This window comes from Crinia signifera, chromosome 2 (genome assembly GCF_055691185.1).
Source record: "Crinia signifera chromosome 2, ASM5569118v1, whole genome shotgun sequence".
NCBI lineage: Eukaryota > Metazoa > Chordata > Amphibia > Anura > Myobatrachidae > Crinia > Crinia signifera.
In genome coordinates, this window is record NC_139218.1 from 232,506,649 (window position 1) to 232,523,525 (window position 16,877).

The window sequence follows — 16,877 nt, forward strand, 5'->3', positions numbered from 1 at the left end:
TTTATTAACCAATAAGGTACCAAATGCACAAAGACCAGAAATATCTTGTAATGCAGCCACGCTCATCATTCCCCTGTGACATACGCGGTGATTGGTGTGATCCCATCGTCCTGCGAGTGCATCAATTTTTCTCCCGTGGCTCATAGTCAGTGCCAGATTAAGCCTTTGGGGGGCCCGGGGATCTTTAGACAGGGGGGCCCCTTGCACTTGTCATTAGTGGCCGCAAACTGCATGGGAGAATATTACACTGTCAAAACACAGAGTGAAGGCAGTATAAACTTGGTCAATGGGTAACTGCAGGGGATATATACTGTAGATATAGATACAAAAGCCTCTGTTTGTCCCTCTGCACCTTACTCTGTAGGAGATCTCACAGTCCCAGTGCTGCCTCTGATTAAAAAACTTCCCATGACTAGGCTGCTGCTGCTGTTCTCCATGGGCCTGAGAAGCATGTAATGAGCTCCACCAATCAGAGCTCAGCACAAACATCTCAGCCTCTGCCCTCTGGTGCAAAGTGTTATGGGACTTAGTCAACTCCCAGTAATGCACTGCACACTTGTGCAATCAGTGTGCCTTGGCACCCCATGCTCAGCACCATTAATCATTGTCACATTGGCAGATAGGTGAAGCTGCAGCACTAACCCACTCCCATGCACAAAACCTTTAGCTAAAAAAAAAAATTCAATTTTTTTGGGGGGAAAAATACATGCCAACCACAGGGGGCTAGTTAGAGGGGGGCCCAGGGGTACTGACCCCTTGTGCCCCCATTATAATCCAGCCCTGATCATAGTGAAGCATTGAGTGGCGATGTTGCGGCAGGGCAATTCCACATTGCAGGTTTGGCACACCAAACACGCAAAAGCAGCCATATCTCGGCAACAATGAGCGTGGCTACATCTGTAGGTAGATAAAAAGGGTAAATGCAAATTGTAGTAAATATATGCAAAAATTATGCACACAACTTATGAAATGCAATAATGGGATTAATGGGCGAGATTTAATGCCGTCGGAGTTCAGCGGCAGCGCCGAACTCGGACCTTTTTTTAAACACATAAATTAAACATTATTATGCATTGGTGGTTATTCGAAAATTCAATACAGGTTGAGTATCCCTTATTAAAATATCCGTTATCCCAGTGGTTCCCAAACTTTTTCGAATGACGGCATCCTAGAGCATCAAAATATTTTCAAGGCACCCCTAGGCCAAATGCTTCTTATTAAGAAATTCAGAAAAAAAAAAAATTAAATTAAGTGCATTGTGTTTATATGTCACAGTTATCTGGTGAGGGAAAGGATTTTCTTCTGTTTGTCCACATATATTATGATTGGCAGCCACCAGCACTAATTTTGCCTGGTACATTGACCATTCATAATATGAATTGACCTTGGTCCACCAACCCAAGGCACCCCTGCAAGTGTCCTGAGGCACACAGTTTGGGAACCACTGCGTCATCCAAATTATTCCGAAAGTGAATTATTTTTTTTTTTTTTGCTAAAAGCACTACTGGTGACATCTGTATCAGCGCTACTGAGGACTAAATATGTGCAAGAAAATGATTGCTTGTCATTTAAATTCAGTAACCGAGATAGTACACAAACTTTGTTTCATGTTTTCAAACCTTGTTTTATGCACAAATAAAACATATTTGTGTGTATTTCATGTGTTTGAAGTGTTTATACACCATACATGCAAGATACCTCAAGATACATCATTGAAATATAAAAATATTCTGAAATACGGAATTATCTGTTATCCAAAGTTCTTCTGGTCCTGAGCATTTTGGATAAGAGAAACTCAACCGGTAATATCTGGTTATATAATGAGACAGTTAAAGCAGATATTCAGATATTGAGGTAAAGCACATACATCATTCCAGAAAAAAATAAAAAGTATAAAGCTGACAATAATCAAATACATAGGGGCATGTGTACTAAGCCTTGGAGAGTAATAAACTACCAACCAATCAGCTCATAACAGTCATTATTCAAATATTGCCTGTGATGTGAGTTAGGAGCTGGTTGGCTAATACATTCTCTCTAGTCAATTGGCCTATTTAATAACATTATAGTTAATAAAATAATGTGAAAAGGGGGGTTTCATCCATTTTAGTATCAATATAGCCAATTATGGCATTGCGAATTCTGCTGAAATTATCACAACACATCCGCATAAGAGGATGAGGATGGAGTTAAATTGGCCCCCAGGGATAAGTACAAAAATGATAATGATAATAAAATGTTACATAGAAAAAGTATTGCTATCAATAAAGTTAAACAATATTTTTACCACTAATATATTTTCCACATAAGTGAATTAACAGTGTAACCGTTTATTACTTATTTTTCATCAAATAATAAAAAGTATTGGAAGGTGCTCCCACATCTTGCCCCATACCAACCCCCCCCCCCACCCAACCAACAAACACACACACTACCCTCACATACCTCCCAAATGGTATTTGGGGACGTTCCTGCATCCCGCCTAGGGCTGACATTGTTCCGCGGTGGGTGGGGGCAGTTGGGAGTCCACCCCCCCAGCCTGAAGAGAATATACTCTGTGTGCATCTATTCAATGGTGCAGAGCGGTGAAAAATTGGGGTGCCGCCTTAGGACGCATCCTCCAGTGAGACCACGCCCCCTTTTCATAGGCAACGCCCCCTTTTTGGACGGCTTTGATGCGCGCATGTCTCGATCCATCAGGACACAAAATTGGGAGGTATGCCCTCAGGCCCTAACAGCATTTGCAGTGCTGCAAGTTGCCTACCCATAAACTTCAGTACAGTATACTAGTATTTCACAAATGTTCTTAAAATTATGTACCATAGAAATTACACAATATGTTACTTCATGTAAGCTGTGAAAAAGGAAACATTGCTGGCTCTCTAATACCGCTATTTCTCTTAATGCCAGCAGAATTCTCTTTGCATAGGAAATACCTGTAAGGAGTAAGGATGTTTGCTGAGATACTTTTATGCACAACTACAAATATATCAAATTCAAATATATGGGTAAACCTTCATTTGCGTTATTTTTATAGCAGTGGGCCAGTGTTTGTATTTATTTCATTGTGTTTTTATTTTTGTACCAGCAATAAGATGAGCTATCAGCTCCTATGAAATATTACAGCTATAAAAGTATCTGACTGGTAAACATAGCTCAACATTTGACAGCCACGCTATATCCCTATTTCCAATTATTATTTGGTACAAAAATTTCCACTACATACAGTTAGAAGGTTTGTTCTGCTCAGAATTTCAATATAACTATAACAACCTTGTAATGTCGGAGAGAACATCAAGTTTTTGGTACAACATTTTCAAGTTCCCCTGTTCTTTACATCATTCTCTTTCAGAACCAACATATATATGAGCTACAGTTAAAGCATTAGCAGGTATCACTGTAGAAATATTTAACACAGTCTCCAGTTACCATTTTTCATTAAAAAAAGACTGTACAGTAGGAGAAAAAATATGATATGTCAGGGCTCAGGTGACAATAAATGACAGGGCAGTGGATGTAATCAGGATTTCATTTAGAGAGACTCTTGCAGATACTGCAGGCAAGTATTCAACAAATACATTTACCTGGGCCAAGGATTAATGTTTTATAAGAGTGTAGGCCTTACTCGAAATATTCATGAGGACAAATTGACTATTTGCTATAATATATTTGATATGAAATGTGCAGTGCTTATACATTTTACTTGCTTAAATTAACCTAACCCAAAAGTAAATTGTGTTCTTAGGTCTTTTCTTTAAATTAGACCAAACCATTTTTTTTTTATTCAATAGTTTTTACTGAAAGATTTTTATAAATGTCTATAAAAACAAGAACAAAAAAAACAAAACAAAAACAAGACATAGGGGGTATATTCAACTGATGCCTATCCATTCCGACATTCTTTTGTTGGAATGGATCAGGCATCCATTATCCATGATCACCTGGCCAGCGTGCGGACCGGGTGAGTGCAGAGATGGGAGGCGGTGGGAGACTGGTCGGGGCGGCACAGGTGAGTGCGGCAGGACAGGTATGGGAGGGCCGGAGGGAGGCGGGAGGGTGCGGGATGCTGCACCATGTAAGCTGCTGCTGCTCACCCGGCGCCGTCCTCCCTGACTCAATCCAGCATGTTTTCATGTCGGATTTAGATTGGCAGAAACATGGCCAAAACCTTTCAGTTTTGGCTGTGTTTCCGTCAAAAGCAGGTGGATTAGCTGCTATTCCGTCAATCTGCCTGGATTTCGGAAGGTCGGAACATTTCGACCTGCAAAAGAAACCAGCTAGCACTGAATAAGTCGGAACCCCTTCTGATCTATTCATGTTAAAAACTGCCGTCTTTTTGGAAAGACGGCAGTTTCGACAGTGATTGAATATACCCCAAAGTGGACAATTAAACAATGCTGTGCATTACATATTGGTATGTGTCACTATGCCAATAAAACAATCACATTCGATTTATTTATTTATTTATTTACAGTTTCTTATATAGTGCAGCATATTCCGTTGCGCTTTACAATTGGAGACAACAGTGATTAAACAAACTGGGTAGGTAGATAGAGGTAGGAGGGCCCTGATCGCAAGCTTACAATCTATAAGGATAATAAGAGGGATACATAAGAATAGAATTCCATAGCAAAGCAGTCCCATCAGATTACAAGACAGTCCTGATGGGATGCAATTAGACATAAATGCTACTGGATGTTGTGTGGGGTTCCTGAACATGATAAGCTTGCCTGAAGAGGTGAGTTTTCAGGGAACGCTTGAAAGTTTGGAGGCTAGAGTAGAGCCTTACAGGGCATGGAAAGGCATTCCATAAGGTGGGTGCTGCCCGACAAAAATCCTGCAAGTGTGTAATCTGCAAGTATGAGCAAGTAACGAGTATGGATAAGAGACGCAGATCTTGTGCATAGATAGTTATGCATAAGTTTGGTCTCATGTGTTTCTTGTGTAAAATTCATAAAATACAATCTATTATCAAAGGTACTATGCAAATACAGCAATCTCCGCAACGGTAAAAAGAAGAGTATGTAGTGAGGAAGAATTATTTCAGAAGTGCGAATCAAGACCACATTAATGGAGCCATAGCCATCCCACCCAGAAACAGTGGTGCAATATACTGCAGATAACATTTCAATATAAATTCTTAGGAAAGCATGTGTGACATCAGCTCGGGGTTCTCAGGTGTTTGTAAAAGGGAGACATTATACATCTATTCCAGATTTCATAATACTTTGCCTCCGCCTTGCGGGATATGTACGTGACCAATGATACCCAAGAGGCGACCGCAGGACCCTCCGAGACCATCCACAACCGAGCCACCTAAGTTTTGACCAAAATGCTTAAATTAACAATATAACATTGTGTGCAATAATCTAAGGCGTCATCCTCAAAAGCATCCAATAAGCACAACCGTGGAGTGAGAGCATCCGCTGGTATACCAGTTGAGACCATTATCCTAATAACCTCTTCCCAAAATGAAGCGAAAACAGGACAGGCCCATAACAAGTGCCAGAATGTTCCACCCAATGAGCGGCACTTCGGGCACTTACTGTATCATCATTCCTGCCTCTTATTTTCTCCAGGCATTCAGGGGTAATTAATATTCGATGCAACACCAATAGCTAAATCAGCAAGTAGCGAATCGTGGTAGTAGCCATGCAGGCTACTTAAGGCCGAATTCCATACCTCCTGAGAAAGGGGTCCTACTGTAAGATCGACTCCCACTTTAATCTAAATTGTGGCATATCATTGTCGTGAAACGCACTAAGTAATGTCTAGTAGATTATGGAGGATAACCGTTGCTGAGCGAGGTCAACAATTTCTTAAGAGGTGAGTCCTGTATACAAGGGGGGCATTCATAAACTGAGTTGTGCAGGCATGTCATGGAGATATTTAAAAAATAAACATTAGGAATAGGAAAGTCCACTTGTAACTGTTGTCAATGCCTAATTTTTCCCAGCATATAATTTCCATAATTATAATTTTAACCATGCCCATAACATTAATATAGTCAGGGATAAATAATCTTTTATCCCATAAACCAGGAGATATTGCATATCAAGTTACACATTTTATCCCATAATGCCAAGGTTGGTCTCTAAATGACTGGAACTATATTAGCTGTCAGATGACAGTTATTAGAATTTCATATCATGTTGCACTCACATTTTATACAAATTATAAGTTCACATTAGAGTAATCACAGAAAAACCAGCATTAGAGATGAAGTCATTAACATTCCCAAACACCAGCTAACCACTCAGGAAATACAGAAACCGGGGGCGTGTCTATAGGCTATTGATAGAATGTGATGAATGGTTCCCGGGGAAAGACAAAAGGATTCACCTGAGCCAGTCACAGGATACTGTAAACAAAGGGTTGTGCCAGTGATGAATGGAGCCCACCTAAGTGAGTTTTCTTGGGAAGTAAATGATACAGCTATTTTTACTTGCTATTGGGACGTTGACCAGATAAGATGGAATGCAGCACTCCTGGACAAGATGGGCACATGGCTTTGAGTAATGTATACTTGTAGGACTGATCGAATTGTGTACTAGGACCCCGGTTATGGAACATGGATTATGTTAGAGAGTTTAGAAGCAGTTAACTTCCAATCTTTGTTATCTTCGGATATTAACATGTGCTTAGGCCCAGAGTATGTTTACATAGTTACACAAAGAAAGCTTGTGGCTGTGTTTGAGAGTGACCTGTGTGAACAATGATTAGCTAGGATCATTGAGATAAGGCATTATAATAATATATCATACATAGATCTAATGGTTGAAACGTGCTGTGTTATTAGCCTGTAGTTATGAATCTTGAGTGGAGTATACTGTGGATCAGTAGGATCAATGGGATGTTGCCCCTGGACATATGGAGTTTATTGTGTTGGAAGTGTGGTGTTGTGATCTGTTCAGAGAGGATATGTTTGGCTTGTTAGATTGATTTACAACCCTGTATCATGAAAGATTGTTAGGCAATAAAGTGTAGGCCTATCGGCTGTGTGCCATGTGCTCACCCATGTGCTATCATCAGGGATTGTATTGTGTTTCACAATAGCTACATATAGCAGCGGTTGGTAGAATATGGATATATTGTATGGACTCTTTGTATTCAAAAGTGTGTGTTTGCTCAAAGGGACGCATGTATTTGAAAGCATGTGTTTGGCTATGCGTGAGCATGTATGGATACCAGCATCAGTGCTAAATCAAGTGTGTGAATGCTTTGTGTAATATCCAGTGAAAATATCTAGATAAACTGGCGGATAAAACCAACTTATATGTAACAAGTGTTGTTAGCATGTGCTCGGATGGTGTGTGTGTAATGCCATGTGATGTGAGTATGATATAGCAAGGCCATAGATTGTATAGTGCCATTTAGGTGCTCTGTTCAGAGAAGTACATGGTAGCTTAATGATATTCAAATTGTGTATGCTGCAGGTTTAGTGTGTTTGCTGAATGTGCAAGTTATATTCCGGATTGTGAGTGTTGTTTGATGCAGGGTTGTGTTCATCATAGTCTACCACAAAATGGCGGAATGCCATGCGGCAGACCAACATGTGCTCTGGCCAAAATGGCCGACAATAAGGTTCCTTTGTGTGCCATGTGGCGGTATCTAAAATGGTGGACACAAAGACTTGGTTAATCCAAAATGGCTGCTGCTTCATAGCCACGCCCCCCCCAGCACTGTATTCACATACACATTATTTAACACTGAGGTTAATTGTATTTAAGGATGCTGGAGTACATAATCGTTATTAATTATAATACCTGTATTGTTATATTTTGTAATCCATGATACAGTTTCATCTGCTTACATTCATAAATAATATTCATTGATTATAAATCTGGACATTCGCTTATTGGTTGCGTGCAACATGAATAAATTAGATAGACTTTGCATATATAAATAAATGGACTTCCTTAGATGCATGCTCGTCATGGGATATTATATACTTAAAGATATGCAATATTAGGCAGATTTAAGCCAATCAGCAAGGGAGGGATCACACATAGAATAGAAAAAATTATTTTAAATTTTTCGCTTTTGTTTTGGGTTTTTCTAATGCTGATAGTCCGGGCCTGCATATGCATATCCTGTAAGATACTAATTTGAACTTTGGGACAAAAGGAAAAACATTTATTTATATTTAAATACCAAGATGCGATTCTATAAGCATATATGTTATAATAATTGGTTTTATCTCATGCGATGTTATCTCCTTTTGATGTTTATCTTTTAAATAATAGTCAGATATGATTGGCAAGGGCTGATTCAGGTTGAATTGTTCTAGCAAAATTTGAATTGTTTTATAAGCAGTGCAAATTTTAAATAAAATGCACATTTTTATAATTGCAGCAGAAGCGGATTATAAAGTATATATGCATAGTCATAAACTGCAAGTATGTTGCAGTCAGTTATTCAACCTGAAGGAGCCATTGATAATCGTGTAAAGCAATGTATAGATTGTTTAATTGTGAACTATCGTTCCCATAATTGGTAGGATTGAACCAGAGGCATTTTTAAATGCAAAAAGTATTGTTCAGTGATAAAGTAGCGAGAGATAAAATACCAGTCAATAGAAAAATCAAGTAAATGTACAAATTCCAAGCAGTATGAAATTTGAATGTTACTCTAAAGTATTAAATTTGAAACTGAAACTAAATTGTTACCAAATATGATATATAACATTTTTCTTTTTTTTATTCCAGGCTAAAAGACAGATTTCCCCTAAACATATAACACAGCAAAGAAAGATTTCTTAACTTTAAAAGTGCCAGCCAGAGGGTATTTAGATGTAAATTAAGGTGTTGAGACAATAGACTTACAACCATAGCCTAAGGGAGAATTTGAATAGGAATGGTTCATTTATACTCTCCCAGCAGCGACTGTAGTTTTGATAGTTCACAATAGACACAAAATATTTCTTTTTTTTCTGTTGTGATCTTTATCCCAAATGCATAAGTGCATGAAAAACTGGTAAGAGGTATTGTACTGTGTGGAGTTTGTACCTGTTAAGAGTAAAAATTGCATTTGTTTTCCCCTGTGAATGTGAGATATCTACAGTATTGTAAGAGGTGTTAAATTCATAGTGCCATATCCTTGCTAACCACAAATGTTATAGAAAGAGTGTACTGTTGGGATTTCTTGAATAATTAAGTTACTGTGAGACACAATGCCAAGTGGCATTGTGTGAACCCACATAAGTATGCAAAAGAAGGCGGGACTCGGACACATGGGTGTCAACGTCTGCCACTCAGTGAGACACTGTTTGCGTGATGGACACATGTGCTGGCGCGTGTGATTGCCTAGGTACGCTGTACAGGTAAATGCCCAACGATGGGTAATGATAACTAATTGAGTGATAATTACAATTCAGATATATTGAGTAAGACTCCTGTTGAGTTACAAACAGGATTCTTTTATTATTGTTCAAACTTCAAGAAATTCAAATAGTATTGATTAAATTCCCATTGATAGTCAAGGGAACACTCGTGTGACATCCAGTAGAAAAGCTACCAACCTAGGAAGATTTTCTGTTTAGAAATATTTCAAGTTTAAGCATAAGACCTAGGTGTAACTAGCGCCCAGTGTGAAACAAAACTGAGGCGAACGGGTGTGTGGCGGCACGACTCATGCACAGTGTAGTCCAGTGTAGGACAGTCCAGTGTAGGACAGGGTGCACGTGACAACGTGCCCATAGGAACTGCCCCTTCCGTGGAACTACCTATTTTGATCCACTAGGAGGGTACAAGAAGCTAAATCGGAACCCAGTGATCCGATCAGCTACTTTAGAAAATCCGGTCTTTGGGGGTACAGGAAAACAAGTTTGTTGTGCCCTGGAAAGATTGGCCGCGCCTTGTAGGTCAACTAGAAGTTCGCTGCTAGTTGAGAGCTTGGCGATTGAGTATCATACCTCGTAGCCTTCGCACCCACTTGATTGTGGGACTGTTCTAGGACGCTGAGAAGTGAGTGTTTGGGGAGCTCTCAGACAAGTAATAACCCACCGGTATCTACTAGCTGTGAACGTCTATTCCTGTAATTATGGGTAATAATGGGTCACGCTGTGATAACGTGCCAGTTAGGGAGGAAGCGAGTCGACCCAAAGGATCGGCGGCTTTCATTATGTGCAGTGAGCACGGTGAACGAGCAGTTGTTTACCAAAAGAAATGGAAAAGAATACACAAGGCAGCAAGTTAGAATTTCCCAGTGTTCATAGCTTCGAACCAGATGAATTACACAATAAGAATTAAAAATATGTCTGCTCTCATCAACGCGAGGTAAGAAAAGGCATAGTGAAAATATGTCTGCTCTCATCAACGCGAGGTAAGAAAAGGCATAGTGATTGTTTAAAACTGTGGTATAGGAAAATGGCAATAGGAAAAGTGATGGTACAGGTGCAATTAGACTGTTAAAGCGGAATAGCAATACCCCCCCATTCGTATATATTGGGACCAGTTATTCTGAAGTGTCTGATAAAATTGTGAAACTGACTAACCTATACCCTGTGTCAACTCCTTGTTAAGGATTAGTAAGTGTTGACGTAATATTCCAGACCGCTGTCAACTCCGAGACGAGAGAAGTCAAATGTAAGGCGGAGTCAAACAGCCAGAGAGGATGCTGTTTTTCCCAAGTGGTAAGAGACGGTACAGTTGACGCCAAATTGACACAGCTGGAGAAGTAGGTATACTTGTTTCACACTGACTCAGGTAATAAGTATTAAGGTAACAAGATAAATTGAGAATGCCAAATTGTATTTGAAATTAATTACATCCCCAGATTAATAACTGCTGTAGGTATAGAGAAGCAGAGATGTCGCACAAATGCAGAACGGTAGTTAACAAGACTCCTAAAACTTTCTTTCTCCCCTTTTTAACAAGTAGATTAAAGATTTAAACGTAGAACATAAGATTACAGCGAACACATGAAGGTTTAGACTATGGTAAGATATACAAGTATAGAACACGAGGAAAGGTAGAGAACAAGATAACATGTTCTATTCAAAGGAGTACTGCATACGATCCGCCCTCGGTACCAGGGATGACGTATTGGGAAATTTGTTTTTGAAACATGCTTGTTCATCACATGACATATAGTTCCCATGACACATATGTATGTAAACACATAGATATAGGGAAGTGGTTAAAAGTTAATAGCCACCTAGTGGTGACTTGTATGTGATGTAATTGTCAGTCCAGGTTCTTAGAAATCCAGTAAGGAGAAATGGAAGGTAGTCTATATGTTCTCTCTTTTGTTTGTTTGATTGTTATTGTTTGTTTTGATGGTTCTCAGAATCAGACATATGTCATGTAAGGTGTCTAACGATTTGTTTTTCTTTGTGTTGTTTAGTTATCCGGAAAGAGCTGTGATTGGACCCGGTCAAATGTGACGCATTGGATTTGGAAACCCCTGTTGCTCCGAATTGCATGGAGAGCGTATGGACCTAACATTGAAAAAGTTTCATCCCCTAGACAACGAGATATACTACAGTGTTTTTAATGAGATTTAAAAATCTCAAGAATATTGATAGTGTTAGGTCCAAATGTCAAGTAACTGATAGTCCCTAGTGATTGGACAAGGAAAATGAGAGATCGAATATTGAAACGGAAGCTGAATATCTCAGACTTCCTCTAGTCACATTTTTCCGAAAAAGAAGGCAGATTATTTGGCTCAGATAACTGTATTTGTAATATATGGAGTGGTATAGAGGTTAAATTGAAAGAGGTTTGGTAGTACAGGGTAGAAATATCCTTAAATAAATTAGAGCGCCACCTAGTGTCAAGAGACAGTAAGGCGAGGGTTAAACTATAGCACTTTAGAGTGTAGAAGCTTCGAAGATGTGGGAGGCGGGATACTTTTAACGCTTGGGAAGGTCTTTCTGTTTATGTCTCTGCAGGGAAACAAGTCGACGACAGAACTATCGGAAGTCTATCGGAAGTGGATCGGATGGAATACAAGAAGCCAAGAATGGTAGGGAAAAATAGGTGGAAATGCAAAAATATTGATACTTCTTTTTCCTACAGATGCAATGGAGAAGGAGAGACGAGCCCAGCTGTAGACAGATGATGGTCCTCGAGATGACGACTTGGATACCGACAGATGACTGGACAGGAACCCAGCTAGAAAGCCCCAAGAGCCGACGAAATACACAAGCCGATCAAGAGAATGATGACCCCTAGACGACCCCACGTCGTGATGCGCAGAAGACCCACTAGAGACTTTTTAGCCCTTAGTTTTAATGTCAAGAGACACTAGGAATGACCCAAAAGTGCGTAGACGGTTTTTGTCCTGGGAGGTCTATCCAGGTTTTTAATCCACTAACTGCACTAGGAGAAATGACTGTTCTCCACTCTTTCAGGAAATCTTTATAATACTCTGTTAAATTGTTTCTTTTTATGTTGTTCATCAATGTTTTCCCAGCATCCTTTGTAGGACATATGAAGGTTGTTCACCCCTGTACACCCTGCGGTAGGTAACACAACACCTATGCAGGAACACTACACCCACATAGACTACACATACATTCCCCAAATGTATCATTCAGTCGTGTGTGTCTGGGCTGTGGCCCTACAACTATTGTGAGGTCATGGTCTGGACATGCCGGCGTTAAGTAAATGCACTCCCCCATTTATTATTAATCTAGGATTAAGCCATTGCGCAAAAATGATACATCCCCTTCTTTCTACATATACACATATGCTCCACACTTCAAAAATTCTTTTTTTTTATCAATGAAAAATATTTTTATGAAAAATGTTGAAATTTATGAATTATGAAAATTAATGCGGAAATTATGCATTATTAATTTTAATGTGACAGTTTTATATACTGTCAAAGGGACGACTGTCAATGCCTAATTTTTCCCAGCATATAATTTCCATAATTATAATTTTAACCATGCCCATAACATTAATATAGTCAGGGATAAATAATCTTTTATCCCATAAACCAGGAGATATTGCATATCAAGTTACACATTTTATCCCATAATGCCAAGTTTGGTCTCTAAATGACTGGAACTATATTAGCTGTCAGATGACTGTTATTAGAATTTAATATCATGTTGCACTCACATTTTATACAAATTATAAGTTCACATTAGAGTAATCACAGAAAAACCAGCATTAGAGATGAAGTCATTAACATTCCCAAACACCAGCTAACCACTCAGGAAATACAGAAACCGGGGGCGTGTCTATAGGCTATTGATAGAATGTGATGAATGGTTCCCGGGGAAAGACAAAAGGATTCACCTGAGCCAGTCACAGGATACTGTAAACAAAGGGGTGTGCCAGTGATGAATGGAGCCCACCTAAGTGAGTTTTCTTGGGAAGTAAATGATACAGCTATTTTTACTTGCTATTGGGACGTTGACCAGATAAGATGGAATGCAGCACTCCTGGACAAGATGGGCACATGGCTTTGAGTAATGTATACTTGTAGGACTGATCGAATTGTGTACTAGGACCCCGGTTATGGAACATGGATTATGTTAGAGAGTTTAGGAGCAGTTAACTTCCAATCTTTGTTATCTTCGGATATTAACATGTGCTTAGGCCCAGAGTATGTTTACATATAGTTACACAAAGAAAGCTTGTGGCTATGTTTGAGAGTGACCTGTGTGAACAATGATTAGCTAGGATCATTGAGATAAGGCATTGTAATAATATATCATACATAGATCTAATGGTTGAAACGTGCTGTGTTATTAGCCTGTAGTTATGAATCTTGAGTGGAGTATACTGTGGATCAGTAGGATCAATGGGATGTTGCCCCTGGACATATGGAGTTTATTGTGTTGGAAGTGTGGTGTTGTGATCTGTTCAGAGAGGATATGTTTGGCTTGTTAGATTGATTTACAACCCTGTATCATGAAAGATTGTTAGGCAATAAAGTGTAGGCCTATCGGCTGTGTGCCATGTGCTCACCCATGTGCTATCATCAGGGATTGTATTGTGTTTCACAATAGCTACATATAGCAGCGGTTGGTAGAATATGGATATATTGTATGGACTCTTTGTATTCAAAAGTGTGTGTTTGCTCAAAGGGACGCATGTATTTGAAAGCATGTGTTTGGCTATGCGTGAGCATGTATGGATACCAGCATCAGTGCTAAATCAAGTGTGTGAATGCTTTGTGTAATATCCAGTGAGAATATCTAGATAAACTGGCGGATAAAATCAACTTATATGTAACAAGTGTTGTTAGCATGTGCTCAGATGGTGTGTGTGTAATGCCATGTGATGTGAGTATGATATAGCAAGGCCATAGATTGTATAGTGCCATTTAGGTGCTCTGTTCAGAGAAGTACATGGTAGCTTAATGATATTCAAATTGTGTATGCTGCAGGTTTAGTGTGTTTGCTGAATGTGCAAGTTATATTCCGGATTGTGAGTGTTGTTTGATGCAGGGTTGTGTTCATCATAGTCTACCACAAAATGGCAGGATGCCATGCGGCAGACCAACATGTGCTCTGGCCAAAATGGCCGACAATAAGGTTCCTTTGTGTGCCATGTGGCGGTATCTAAAATGGTGGACACAAAGACTTGGTTAATCCAAAATGGCTGCTGCTTCATAGCCACGCCCCCCCCCAGCACTGTATTCACATACACATTATTTAACACTGAGGTTAATTGTATTTAAGGATGCTGGAGTACATAATCGTTATTAATTATAATACCTGTATTGTTATATTTTGTAATCCATGATACAGTTTCATCTGCTTACATTCATAAATAATATTCATTGATTATAAATCTGGACATTCGCTTATTGGTTGCGTGCGACATAAATAAATTAGATAGACTTTGCATATATAAATAAATGGACTTCCTTACTGTTGAAGTGTCTTAAATATACCATCTTGGTTCAATTGTCCAATGGTAAGTACACCCAATTTATCCCATACTTCACATAACTGTGGTATAGACAATTCCCCAAACTCTTTGTTGCCATCTAAAGGTTAAAAACTGGATCCCATCCCACCCCAGGAAGAATGGCAGCAGCACATCTCCACACAAGTATAGACATTTATTCAGTGCTATTTTTGTAGGAAAATAGGTTCAGGAACTGTGGGCGGGGGCAGAAAGTGGGCGGTGATGTGGGAGAAGCTTCAAAAGGGGCGGGGCGTTACATTTAAAAAAAAGAAAAAAGAAAAAAAAACATAATTCCTCACTCCGTCACGCTTATTATACATATGCCACACACAGAGATTCCCATTATACATATGCACCACACGTGATGCTCCATTATACATATGCCACACACCGTGATGCCCATTATACATATGCCACACACCGTGATGGCCATTATACATATGCCACACACCGTGATGGCCATTATACATATGCCACACACCGTGATGGCCATTATACATATGCCACACACAGAGATGCCCGTTATACATATGCCACATACAGAGATGCCCATTAAACATATGCCACACACAGAGATGCCCATTAAACATATGGCCCACACAGAGATGCCCATTACACATTTGACAAATAAGTGCCACTTACCTACATGCTCAATGCCCCTCCCCATATGTACATGACCCCCCAGCAAACATTTACATATTATACCTTTCTCCAGCACATAGCACATACCTTTATACTGTGCTGTCTAGCTCGTAGGGGTAGATGCCCTCTCACCAGCCTCTGGCAGGGGTAGATGCCCTCTCACCAGCCTCTGGCAGGGGAAGATGTCCTCACCACAGGTTGGGGCAGAAGTCCTCTCCTATATCTCCTTGTCGGTGTGCCCTGAGCCTAGGAAACCAGAGCCACTCTCCCTGTCTCTGCCGCCTGACAGGGGTGCACTGCCGGTCACATCTGCAGCAGCGCCGAGAGAGCAGAGCAGCGCCTACAAGGGGGGTGGAGCGGATCAAGGGGTCTGCGACCCCGCTCTGAGATCAGATGGGGGGCGGCATTTGCAGGGTGGAGGGGGGTCACGGACCTGCTCTGAGGACAGCAGGGCTCTCTGCCCGGCTGTCACTTCTCCCTGGCTGGCGGCGAATAGGCGGGGGAGAGATCGCGGGAGCGGGCTTCACGGCTCCGGCGCCATTTGATGTCCTGGCGCCTGGAGCTCGCCGGCTCGACCCGGACTCCAAGAGAGAGACGTGCTGCTAAAATTCATATCATATCATATTCATATCATATCATATACCAGTTGATTGGCTGCTGGACCGCAAGCGCCCATTGGCTAGCGGTCCAGCGTGAGACGTGAATGTTACTGCTGCACGTCTCTCTCCTGGACTCAGCGGGCAGGGGAGCGGGGAGAGGAGTGCGGGGAGCGGGCAGGCGATGCGGGTGCTGGGCAGCCTGGAGCAGGTTCTGGAACGCTGTTCCTGATGACGTCATTTTTAATTTGAGCTTCAGGAACGGTGTTCTAGACCGTTCCGGCTGAAAAATAGCCCTGCATTTATTATAGGTAACTTTATCAAAGTAACATGGCTGCTTAACAATAAATGAAGAGGGGTAAAACTGGGAAGAACACTAGACACTATTAGGGTTAGCAGAGTGGTGTTTGACCATTTAGCAACTCATTCTACATGTTATAAATTCTAGGAATATGAAAATACACCACAACGCTCTTCTTGATTCAGAGAATACTGGACATATGAATGATTCTTTCCACAAAATTTCAAAGGATCTACGTGTTCTCTAGGGAATAAGAAGAATCCACCTAACAAAGTCCTTTTTTTCTTTTTCTAAAAAAGTAAATAAACAGTCTTATATTTCATCAAAAGAGATAAAAAAAAAAAAAAAAAAAACATATAAAAAGTCAATAAAATATCCCAAAAAAGTAAATGAACAAAATCACTTGTTTTAAGCAAGCCTTGTAAAGAAATATATGGAGCCCACCAGACCTTTGACGCACTGTCT